We start from the raw sequence: 12175 nt of genomic DNA, 5'->3' as shown, positions 1-12175 counted from the left end.
CAGCAATCAAGACACTATAGGTGGATGGGTTTTCTACAACAGTTTCATCTTGTCATCATATATAAAAAGGCATACACAACAAAGTTGCAGATATGTTGTCCAGACCAATCATAAATGCATCCACTATACTTAAGCATAATTCAATATTGCATGAAAGCTACATTGAACAGTATGCTCAAGATATAGATTTTAAAGATGTATATGCAACTTTAAGTCATGGAAAACAAGTAGAAGAATTGGATTATCATGTTAAGGACCAACTCTTGTATCATTTGGGAAAGTTATGCATTCCTCAAACAGAAAGAGTAAATATAATTTGAGAAGCACACACTTCTCTAATATCAGGTCACTTTAGTATAAGTAAAACAGTTGCACAGCTGCAAAGATTTTGTTATTGGCCAAAAATGAATGAGACAGTTTCTAGATATGTAAGAGGGTGTATCATGTGTGCTAAAAGCAAACGCAGCAATAGAAAACTAGGCTTGTACACTCCACTACCAATTCCTTCTCATCCTTGGGAAAGTGTTTCTATGGACTTCGTTGGAGGACTGCCTAAATCTAGAAAAGGCCACGACTATTTATATGTTGTTTTGGATAGGTTCAGCAAAATGTGTATTTTAATACCTTGTAACAAACATATTACAGCTGAATAAACTGCAAAGTTGTTCTTTCATTATGTATGGGTTCATTTTGGATTACCCACTTCCATTATATCTGATCAAGATACCCGATTTGTTGGGAAATTTTGGTCAAGTTTGTGGGAATTTATGGACGCCAGACTGAAGAAAAGCACAGCTTTTCATCCACAAACAGATGGCTAAACAAAAGTGGTCAACAGGACAGTGATCCAGTTGCTCAGAGGCTATTGTAGCAAGCATCCCAAGCTTTGGTATGAACACTTATGTTATGTGCAGCATGCTTACAACCGAGCTAAACATTCTTCTACACAGAGATCTCCTTTTGAGACCTGTTTTGGTTTCACAGGAAGGTCTTCCTTGGATTTTGTCTTTGGTAAAGACATAGTGGTTGATGGGCACAGTGATGTGGACAAGGCAACCAAGTTCATCGAACAAATCCAAGAGATTCACCAGGCAGTACAGGAACAGCTGGAAAAGAGCCAAGCCAAGTACAAGGCAAGGCATGATAAGCATCGGACTGAGCATAGTTTCCAAGTTGGTGATCAAGTCTAGCTGTATATCAGCAAAGACAGAATGCAAGGTGAAGGTAAGAAGCTGAAGCCAATAAGGTATGGACCTTTCAAGATACTTGAGAAAATTGGTGAGAATGTTTTTCGCCTTGATTTACCAGCTTACATGCACATTTACTCAGTTGTTAATGCAGATAGCTTGAGACTATTTGAACCTTCATTGATTGAAGATCTCGAAGAGCAGAGTCAATTGCCTTCTATTGATGATCTGTTACCTAAATATCTCAATGAGTTGCAGGAAGATACAGTTCTGGACAGGAAGGTGAGAACTACGCGCAGGGGGGATGTTGAGTACCTGAGGATTGGACTCAAAGGTTCAAAACCAAGCAGTGCGAAATGGATAGAAATTAGGCAAGTGAGGAATCTGTACCCTCATTTGATTGATGCTTAAAAACCAACTTTTGGTGGTCCAAAAGATTTTTCAATGGGAAGGTCATGATCCGAATTAGATCCTAAAGAACTCTCTAAGTTTTCATAACTCTGTAAAATTCATGCCAAAGTTTCAAAGACTTACAAAGGTCAAGCTTATCAGAAATATCCTCGAACAGTTGTAATTTGTGAGCAGCACCGAGCAACGAGGACCCTCGGTCAAGCGTGCCGACTGTTGGCCCATGGTAACGCGCGTTGCCACGAAACAACAAAATGGGAAGCCTTTTTGAGAAACGGGGGAGCTTTCTGATATGTGATTAGCGACAATCAAAGAAGAAAAATCCCCGAGCGACCCGGACCCGAAAAGTCAAAAACAGTACGGAATTCGCTGATTCCGTCAGAGGCGGGTCCCACACAAAAACCGGCAGGATATCGGAAGGGCTTCGAGTGGTAAGCGGTTTCAACCAAGTCCCGCCCAATGCCACACACTGGGTGCCACATGTCCGGCAGAAGAGAGAGAAAACCACTCACATCGGACGGGTAAACGTCATGCAACTTACCCGCCCGATATGGACGGAGACCGTAGGATCTGGAGGCTCCAGATCGACGGCAAACATGCAATCCAACGGATGACCAGATTCAACGGGGTAAACAGGCTGAGTTGTATAAAGTTTGAAGTTCAGCATGAATGATGAGTTGGCAGAGGAATCATGTTCACGGGAAATCTGGGAGTTAAACGGAAATAACGATTGTTCAAACATTTCCAAGAGAACTGACACTCAGTTCGTTATGAAACAGGTGGCCACCTCCCTGTAAGGCGTTACACAATGATGATGATGCCGAACAGAGGAATTCAAATGGACAGAGGCAAGAGAACCAGAGCGTCGGGAAGCAGAAACGAACAGTCAGAAAGCAGATTGGCTTTAAAGCCACAAACTGACAGAAACAAAGAAAAGAAAAGGAGAGTTAGTCAAGGCAGAAAGCCAAGAGTAGAGAACAGAGAGAAGAAGCCGAGCTGACCTGAAGGCAACATCGAGCCAGACAGAGCCAAAGAGAGTCAGAGAGTCTGTGTACTCTAGAGAAGGCTTGAGAGGTTCAAGTGAACTCCTCTGTACATGCCTGTCATGTATGAGTCTCAGATTGGGCTCATACTACTGTGACCAATAGAGGTCGAGTTTCAGTACGGAGAGTCTATGTACTCTAGAGACTTGGGGAATCCAAGTCCAGTCCTACTAATTTATATCTGTTGAGTGAGACTCAAATTGAGCTCACTGTTGTAAAAATTCTACTTTGAAAACATAATAGAGAGGCCACCACTGAAGGCTGGACTAGGAGACATAGCCCAGGAGTATTGGGTGAACTCCTTATTAAACTTATCATGTTTACATGTTTGCCTATTATGTTTTCTCTAACTACTTCAGTGTCTATGTATTTCACAATCTTATTGATCCGTTGCATAAAGTGGCATAGGCACATCCATGCACATGAGTCTGTAATACCTTTAATTCTTTGTCCTGGATAAATTCCAGATCAGCAATGCTTACTCATGCTATGAGGCTAATTATGATATGTACATTTCTTCCATGAGGATAGGCCTTGATGCCAACACCCATATCCACAAATACCAATAGGCCACTCAAGTCTCTTCCTGTCATCTAAGAAAGCAAGGTTCGAATATAATTGTGTATGAGGACATAAGATCTTCCAAGAAGCATCGCCCTAGATAACTAAGAGACTATGCCCACCCTAGAACCTCCTTGACTCCATAGTGGACTATAGATCTTCCATGTTTCAATAAAACATGTTAGTATGATTTGTAGAGGGTGGAGGCCAATGCCTGTGCATGTGTGTGTGTGTGTGTGGTGTTATCCTCCTAGCATGAGCAATAATTAACAAGCAAGAAGGGAGATATACATAGGATTTGAAATTCCTCCCTCGAAATCCTTGTTTGGTCCATGACCACTCTATATGCAAGTGTAATGGCTACTAAGTACTCTTTTAACCCTATAATAGGCTAGCTATATTATAGAGGGAGAGAGAGAGTAGTAATATAGCTAACAAATTGCAAGTTTAAAAGAGTACTCAGTAGCCATTACACTTGGATACATAGTGGTCATGGACCAAGTAAGGATGTCGGGGGAGGATTTTCAAATCCTATGTATATATCCCTTCTTGCTTGTCAATCCTTTACTCATGCTATGAGGCTAACCCTAATATATGCATTTCTTCCATAAGGATAGGACTTGATGCGAACACCCATATCTACAAATGCCAATTTGTCATTCAAGTCTCAACGTGTCATCTAAGAAAGCAAGGTTGGAATATAATTGTGTATGAGGACATAAGACCTTCTAGGAAGCATCACCCTGGATAAATAAGAGGCTATACCCACCTTGGAAGCTACTTGAATCCAAACATGAGGTCTCCACTTAGTGGACATGTGTCATAGCACCCACGTTCGTGAGATATTAAAGAATAAACCTAATCTCGCTAGATATTAATTGAAACCTAGAAAAAAAAATTGTTAAACCCCCTCCCAATACATTTTTCTAATAAAAATAACCCTTATTTTTTAACAGATATCCCCCATTTTTACCAAATGCCCCTTTTTATGCACCCCAATACCCATAATTCCCCCATACCCCACATCTCCCCACCCCAATACTTACAATATATTGACTCTATTTTTCACAATTTAAAACCCCCTTTCTTAATGAATGTGGTAAGATATTGACTAATAAGGTGAAGTCCTCGAGACTCCAGAGTGGACCAAGATCTTCTAGCTTTCAATAGAACATGGTGGTACGATTTCTCTAGGGTGAAGGGTCGTGCATCCACTATTCCAATCAACCCATCACAAAGTACTACAACCCTTCAGCTCGGGGCTGTATTTAGCTACAAAATGAGATTTGAGGGCAATCCATTGTAGTCCTTAGGTGAGCCCAACAAGTAATATTTAATGAATTTTTTCCCTTAAAAATGATAAGTAACCAATAATTACAGTGCTCTTCGAGGGGAAAACATTCTTTTACAATAAATACATTGTACATGACACTATTATTTATTTTAAGACTAGGTCTCCTTAGTAGGAAACAAAGAGTATAATTATAATAAAATAGGACCATGAGAGGTTCTATCCTACATAACAATGTAACAATAGAAATGTGATCAATCAATATATAAGGCTTAATAAGGGATTTTAGGGTTGACATGGGGCTTATACAGGGCTTAACATGCCCCCACCCCTCCCCTCCAAAGAAGTGTTCTCCTCAACACTTGATTATCTATTGGTATTTTTTCATGAAGAACTCATCTTTCCATGTTGCTTCTTCCACTAGTAGGTTCTTCCATTTGATGAGGTACTCATGTTGTCGCCAATTTGACCCAAATTAGATCTTGGTTCACTCTGTCAGTTTCGCCTCGTGCCTACCTCGCTATATGACTTCTTCTCTCATATTCTCGTAATAAAAAATCACTTCATTAAATTTTCATATTTGCCCTACATCAAATATATTATTATAATTTGAAAAAAATCACTAAAAAAATTAACGTCTTACTTTTGAATTAATAATTATAACTATAAGTTATAATTATTATTATAATAAGTTAAAAATTAAAGAGAAATTAATTAAATAATTAAAATTAAATAATAAATTAAATTAAATTAATTTAATTTAATTTAATTTAATTAACTAATAATTAAAATACAAAAATTTAAATTATTAAAATAATTAAAAATTAAATAAACACGTTAGAATTTAAATTAATTAATAAAACAAAAAAATATTAAACAAACCTAATATAACTAAATTATAAATTGAAAAAAAATAATTAATTAATTAATTAAATTAAAATATAACATAAACAAAAAAATTAAAATAATACAATTAAATTAATTATGTCGTAAGGCATTTCCCTCTGAAATGAACTCCCCAAACTGTTGTCGTGTCAAAATATGTGCCATTCGATTTTGTTGTTAGACGATTGGGTAATCATTAGCCGTTGATTTGAATTGAGCAATGCCAGGCGCGATGGTCCATACGAACCATCAACCGTCTTAACATCCAGATGTGACGTATCAAGCGAGACCTTTCAAGTTTCAAGTAGCAGGTGGTGTTTTAGTGGCATGCATTTCCTTCCAAACAGAAGCCGCATTGGCCAGCGCGTTGTATGAACTCCCTCCCTCCGCCATTGCAAACCGGGCCTTCCCCATCAATTCTGCCATCCCCTTCTTCATTTCCATTCCCCCCTCTCCTTCCATTAATTCCCTCGCCGCTCTTTCCACTTCCTCTCTCTTCACCAATCCATCTGCTCCCTTCTGCGCTTCAATGCCCACCTTCATCTCCTTCACGAGAAGGAAGGCATTCATTCTCTGTTCAGCAAAGAGAGGCCAAGCGATCATCGGCACTCCATGTAAGATGCTTTCGATCGTTGAATTCCAACCGCAATGAGAAAGGAAACCGCCTGTGGATGGATGAGAGAGGACAGCAATCTGAGGCGCCCATGAATCCACCACAAATCCACGGTCCTGGGTTCGAGTCTCGAAACCCTCAGGTAGAACCTCCCTCATGTCTGCTTCGGCAGTCATCGTGGATTCAGTTGGAGGAGGAGGCTCCTTACGCAACACCCAAAGGAACCGCTGCCCGCTTGCTTCTAGCCCCAAAGCTAGTTCCCGAATCTGATTCTCCGACAGGGTGCCGCGGCTCCCGAAAGAAACGAACAGAACTGACGAGGCGGGCTGGCGGTCCAGCCATTTGAGGCAGCCCTCCTTCTCAAACTTCTCTTCAGATTCCGACAGAGGCGAAGCTATTAGCGGCCCAACGGGATAAATGGAAGGGGTCATTTCAACAACGCTCAGAACCTTTCCTTCCTTGAGAGCTTTTATTTGTTCTGGTTCCATTTCTTGGCATGTATTTATCAGAATTCCACGAGCTTCCTGAAGCCGAAGGGAATGTTGAATGAACCAGTTGAATGAAATATCAGATCTGTCTAGAAGAGGGTCTGGCAAATCTATTCCGGGAATCGGCGGAAGGCCCGGCACTTCGATCGGGAAATCCACATCTTTGAAGGAAATTTCAATGTTGTGGACAAGTGTTGGAAGGTAGAGCATGATGCAGAGGAGAGAAGCCCCAGAAGTGGAGAATATGTAGCAAGGTATTTCCAGTTTGGAGGTGACATCCAACATGGGTGTACCAAAAAAATCAATTATGAAAGCGCAGACAGGAAACGAAAAGGATGTGAGAGCATCTTGCACTAATATTTTAGCTTTCTCCAATAATAAGGGCATGCATACAAAAATTTTCATCTCGGCATGATCCCCTTCGATCTGAACATCCAAGAGCTCTATGAAGTGGATCATGTCCCCTGACGAAGACGGCAGGGTGTGGTGAGGAGAGCCGTCCATCCATTTGGCGGTGAAGAAGGTGACAGAAAAGCCATGGTACACAGTCAACCGCTTTGCAAGCTCGAGCAGTGGGATGTGATGGCCCGACCCAAACCCAGGGAATATTGCGACATGAGGCTTTTGGCTCTGCTCTTGCGACTCCATGAATGTCTCTATATTCCAACAAGCAAATGCCAATATTTGAAGGGTGGGTTTTGTAACGATGAAGCAGAGAATTTATAGTTATAAAACAAATGTATGAGCGCGCTTGCATCGTAATGAATAATTTGGGGAGGCAGCCAAAACTAAAGTTTAAACAAATATATGACCCACCACGTTTTTGTTGTTCCGAGGACTTGGTAAAAGACTACAAACAATTTAGGGTGGATTTTTCATTCATTTGTTGACTTTGCAATAGCATGTTGGCAATTTAGGAGAGACGTATGGAAAATGGCAGGACCCAGGGCTATATTAAACAGTTTAATTTTGCTTGCAATGTCAGTGCAGACATATGGACGATGCCACCACTATTTTAAACAGTTTAGTTTTGCTTGCCACGTCACTGCAGACATATGGGCAATTTAGGAGAGACGTATGGAAAATGGCAGGACCCGAGGCTATATTAAACAGTTTAATTTTTCTTGCAACGTCAGTGCAGACATATGGACGATGCCACCACTATATTAAACAGTTTAGTTGTGCTTGCAACAGATTCGTAAGTGATTAATATATATAACGTGGGTGGGGGGATGATTTTTAAAAATATATGTTGTGTTTTTTATTTATTGGGTAATACTGTCATGACATTAATCTTTAGAGCTTTTGACTAAGCTGTTAGATTGGCATCACAGAAGTATTATCAATTTTCTACAAACATGAATTATAACTTAACAACATAAAAATTCAAATGAAATAAGGCCTAATCCTTTAATCTAAGTCTATAATAGCTTCACTTGTAGGAAATCAAGTTGCAATATTTCATTGCCTATATGGGTAAATGGCTTATGTAACAATACCTTGTTCACTATGTAGTTAATGATTAAAATAAGATTAACAAACATTCATCCAATAATTACTATTTAGCTAAGAAATATGGAAGACATGCAATCAAGCTTCAATACTCTAAGTAGTATCCACTATGGTTCCACTAGTATAAAGGAAATTTATAGCAGTTTATCACAACTCAGTGATTAGATAGCATTGGTAATAGTACTTTGATGACCACTCTGAATTGTGACTAAAAGGCAGATTCAAGCTTCAGTTAAAGCAAAGATACAACTAATCAAACATATGAGACCTCAAAGAAAACATAAACAATTGATAAATAATAGAAAGTTGAGAAGAATTTAAAGTATTTCCCAAGAATAAATCTATACGGTGGAAATAGTGAAATGTATACACAGTAACTCACATAAATATAATAGTGCACATGTCCAAACCATGGGGTCCCTCTAGAATTTTCATATCCACATCATGACTATTATCTTCTAAAACTTAGAGTAATATATGAACATAGAAACATGAAAATGCACATATCTTAATTAAAAGTTCGTTGTATACAATGTTCCCTTTCTTCTACTCTTTATTTTTATTTACAAAAACTAAAATATAATAAACAAAGTTATGTTCCATCTCCTGGAGTAATGACATATTGATATAACATCTAAACTTAGGCAATTCAATCCATCAAAAGTGTGATATCGACCTCAATTGTGCTTTTTAGATAAATATGGAAGTCAAACCTAATATTTTTGCATTATTTGGATTGATGGCACTTGTGTTGACTAGAACATTAACTAGGGGTGTTTGTTTTATATTCTACACATCCAAGGGGAACCACATTGTGCCATGAAGGTGACGATCGAAACCCATATTCCCTATTTCTAATTAGGAAATCTCTATGACCTACTGAACAAATGAAGGAACCAAAATGAATTTATTGTTTAATGTATAATAAAATCAAAGAAAAACCTTGCCTAGAAACTTCAACATTTAATATATCCATTCCTAAAAAGTCTTCCTTGAAAAATTTAAAAATCAATGTCCTTTCCAAAAAAGTCTTTCCCAAAATATTTATAAATTAATATCATTTTCCAATTAATATATTTTTGGCCATATAAACTAAACTTTGGAAATTATGTCCTTGCCACACAATTTGAAGAGGGCAATGACTAATATTAATTTTTATATGTGAAAAAAATGGTAACTACACCTTTTTCAATAATAGTACATCTAATAACCTTGCAAATTTAGAGAAATCCCAATGGATCTAACAAATTAAAGCAAGCAATTTGAAAGCATTCTAAATCCTCATTTGATGTTGCCACCCTCTGTTGGCTGTAATGGCCAATCATGAAGCAAGCAGACATTCTAGTGTATATTTGTATTGTACAATATGGTCACTATATATAATTATGGCTAGCATAACAAATACATCATGTATGATAAAATTTTTCAAACCACCAACATGAATATATGCTCAAATATTTCCATAAATCTCTCGATAAATCTTCATCCCTATTTTCACTCATTTCTCCCAATATCTCAATCTTCCATAGACTTCTATGTTTGGTCTACATCATTACATTTTCATTTCACAATTTAGATATTAAATTTACTTCAAAAGTAGGAGTTATTCCATTGTAACCCCCCTTAACAAATTACTGTGATTTGAATATCTTCAATTGTCCTTTGAATTGGTCCCATCTTCATCTTCAATCCTCTACACTTTTCTTCTTTGGCCTTATTATTTCATCTTCATTTATCTTCAATTTTCATATTATACCTAAACAAACATAAATAATGTGTTTGTTTAAGTCCATATAAAAAATTTACCATCTACCTAAATGCATGGGTTTTCTACCACTGTATCCACTATTTCTATAGGAAACCTTTTCTCTTATGTAGTTTATCAACAGATATTTATACCCTTAACTCCCATGTATCAATATAATCATCAACTTGGGTTTTTAGGCTTATCCTTAACCACACAAACCTTAGGTGGTTTCAAATTACCGCAAACATACATTACGTCAAGTGGTTTTGGATGACCACAAACCTTTCTCTCTCACAACAATCATAACAAGTAGTTATTTAGCATAACTTATTACTTCATGGAAAGTAGTTTTTTAGGGCCACTTCCTCTTCAATGGGGGTATACTTTACTCATCAAGAATTACATTGACTCAAGTAAATTAAATTTCCTTCTACATATGTTTTTTAATCTAAATCTTCCACTACACCTCCATAAATTGTTTCTAGTAGGTGAATGTCTCCATCCAACAAGAAAACTGAAATTACTTACAAAAAATATGTGTCTTCGATGGAGTGATATCAAGATAAAAAAATAAAATAAAATAAAATAAAAATAAATATATAAAAAATAAAAAAATACGACTTTGACTTGAAAAATTTAATTGACACACCATGGACATGACCCAAACATTGATTTGACTTTTAACTTTGACATGGCCTTATTTTTATTTTAACTCCACATTTTCAACTAGACTTCAATTCTCATGTAATGAATTTACATAATTTGTTAGGGTGTTAGGTACCATAGAACATGCACCCTTTTACACATCAATATGTGAGTCACTTAACTTGGTTTTGAATTTATTTTACTTGATATTACATCAATATTTGTCATTCAAATCTTGACTTAACATGACTCCTTTTATAAATCTCCTTTTATTGATCACTTGGACCCCTTTCTTTAAATCAAAGCTTCCCATCACTCATCACTCTTCCACGGTAAGTGAGACCTTGAAAAAAATTTCCATTACATATCAAAACCATCCCAAACTTCATTTTATATTTCAATGATATATATGTTAAAATTAGTTTTACCCTTTATGTTTTATCTTGGTAAGTGACTATGTCAAAAATAAATAAAATAGGGAAACATCGTGCTTCTTTTTATCTAAATAAAATAGGATACCTCTTTAGACACTTGCAATATTTCACTACCTCTGGGATGGATATTTGGACCTACTACACCTCCCATAGCCATGTTTATGTGAACCAACATAATTTCGAGCGTGTTGAGCCCTGACAGGTTTTGTGGATTAAACCTAGTGAAGCTAGCTCTCGTGGGACTGCTTGATGTGTTCATTGGCATGCATATGAATGATGTTAGTAAGTGTTGAGAATTAAATTTAGTGGGATCATGGTAAGGAAATTTGTTTGTAAAAACATAAGACTTGGTGTTTGCAATGCAGAAATCCTCCAACAACTCTAGATCTTTAATGATTCCCTTCATTACCATGAGAAGAGCTAAGAGGAAGAGGATACCAATAGTGACTCTGCAACTAGAGGAGATGAATTCACACAAGTCCATTACAAATAGCAATCTAAAGTGAATTTGAAATGGAGTCACATATTATTTGCACAATGCTCACAAATCCAGGTCGCCTATTAACATTATTCAGTGAGTGTGAAGTTGGGTTTTGAACCATGAACATGGAGAAATTCTAATGTATTATTTTCCAACAAATAAGAGTCTATGCTCATTAGCATCATGGATATGAAAAACTCTCGCCTTCCAAATTTCTTTAGTGTGATTGTTTCCAGTGCAAAATCGAGTATGTATCATGGACAATGGGATTAAGTCCACTGAGTATCTCCAAATCTCATAGTTGTAAAGCTTTACAAAAATGTTAGTCTCATATGCATCTTAACATATGAAAATTCACAAAACCTTAATGCATATCGTTGTTATGATACCATTTGTTGGCTCTAATAGCCAATCATGAAACAAGGGGACCATCGAATTAGACTAAACAAATATTAAAAGGGAAATTATATTAAATAAATTGTATTGTACAAAATGGTCACTATATATAACGATGGTGGCCATAAAAAAATATTATATTTGAGAAGTTTGTTCAAACCACCACCATAACTATCTATGAATCTTTGTCATCCTTATTTTTAGTAATTTCTCCCAATATCCAAATCTTCCATGTTTAGTATAAATCATTAATTAAAACAACGTTTTAATGCACAACCTGGGAAAAAAAATATAGAATTTATCAACTATATCAAGTGTGGGAGCCAAACCTAGCATAGGGTCATGAATTATGGTATAAAATTATGATCCAATCATAATATACAAGATGACACCTTTTTCACCAAAGAGAATATGACCCTATCTTCGATCTAATCTGATCTTGTAGATCTAATTTAAATCACACTACCTCTCATAAAAAGACAAG

The 12175-nt window shown here is 36.9% G+C and overlaps 1 pseudogene; it reads right to left on the bottom strand.

The window, feature by feature from the left end:
- Positions 1-5675: 5675 nt before the first annotated feature.
- On the bottom strand, positions 5676-6584 carry LOC149205521 (UDP-glycosyltransferase 72B1 pseudogene; annotated as a pseudogene).
- Between the last annotated feature and the right edge of the window lie 5591 nt (positions 6585-12175).

The sequence above is a fragment of the Pinus tabuliformis genome, chromosome 1_2, assembly GCF_031772625.1.
Source record: "Pinus tabuliformis cultivar Carrire ecotype Pingquan chromosome 1_2, CPIR1, whole genome shotgun sequence".
In the NCBI taxonomy this organism is placed as follows: domain Eukaryota; kingdom Viridiplantae; phylum Streptophyta; class Pinopsida; order Pinales; family Pinaceae; genus Pinus; species Pinus tabuliformis.
The sequence above is the reverse complement of the archived record's forward strand: the minus strand, read 5'-3'. Positions and strand labels throughout refer to the sequence as shown.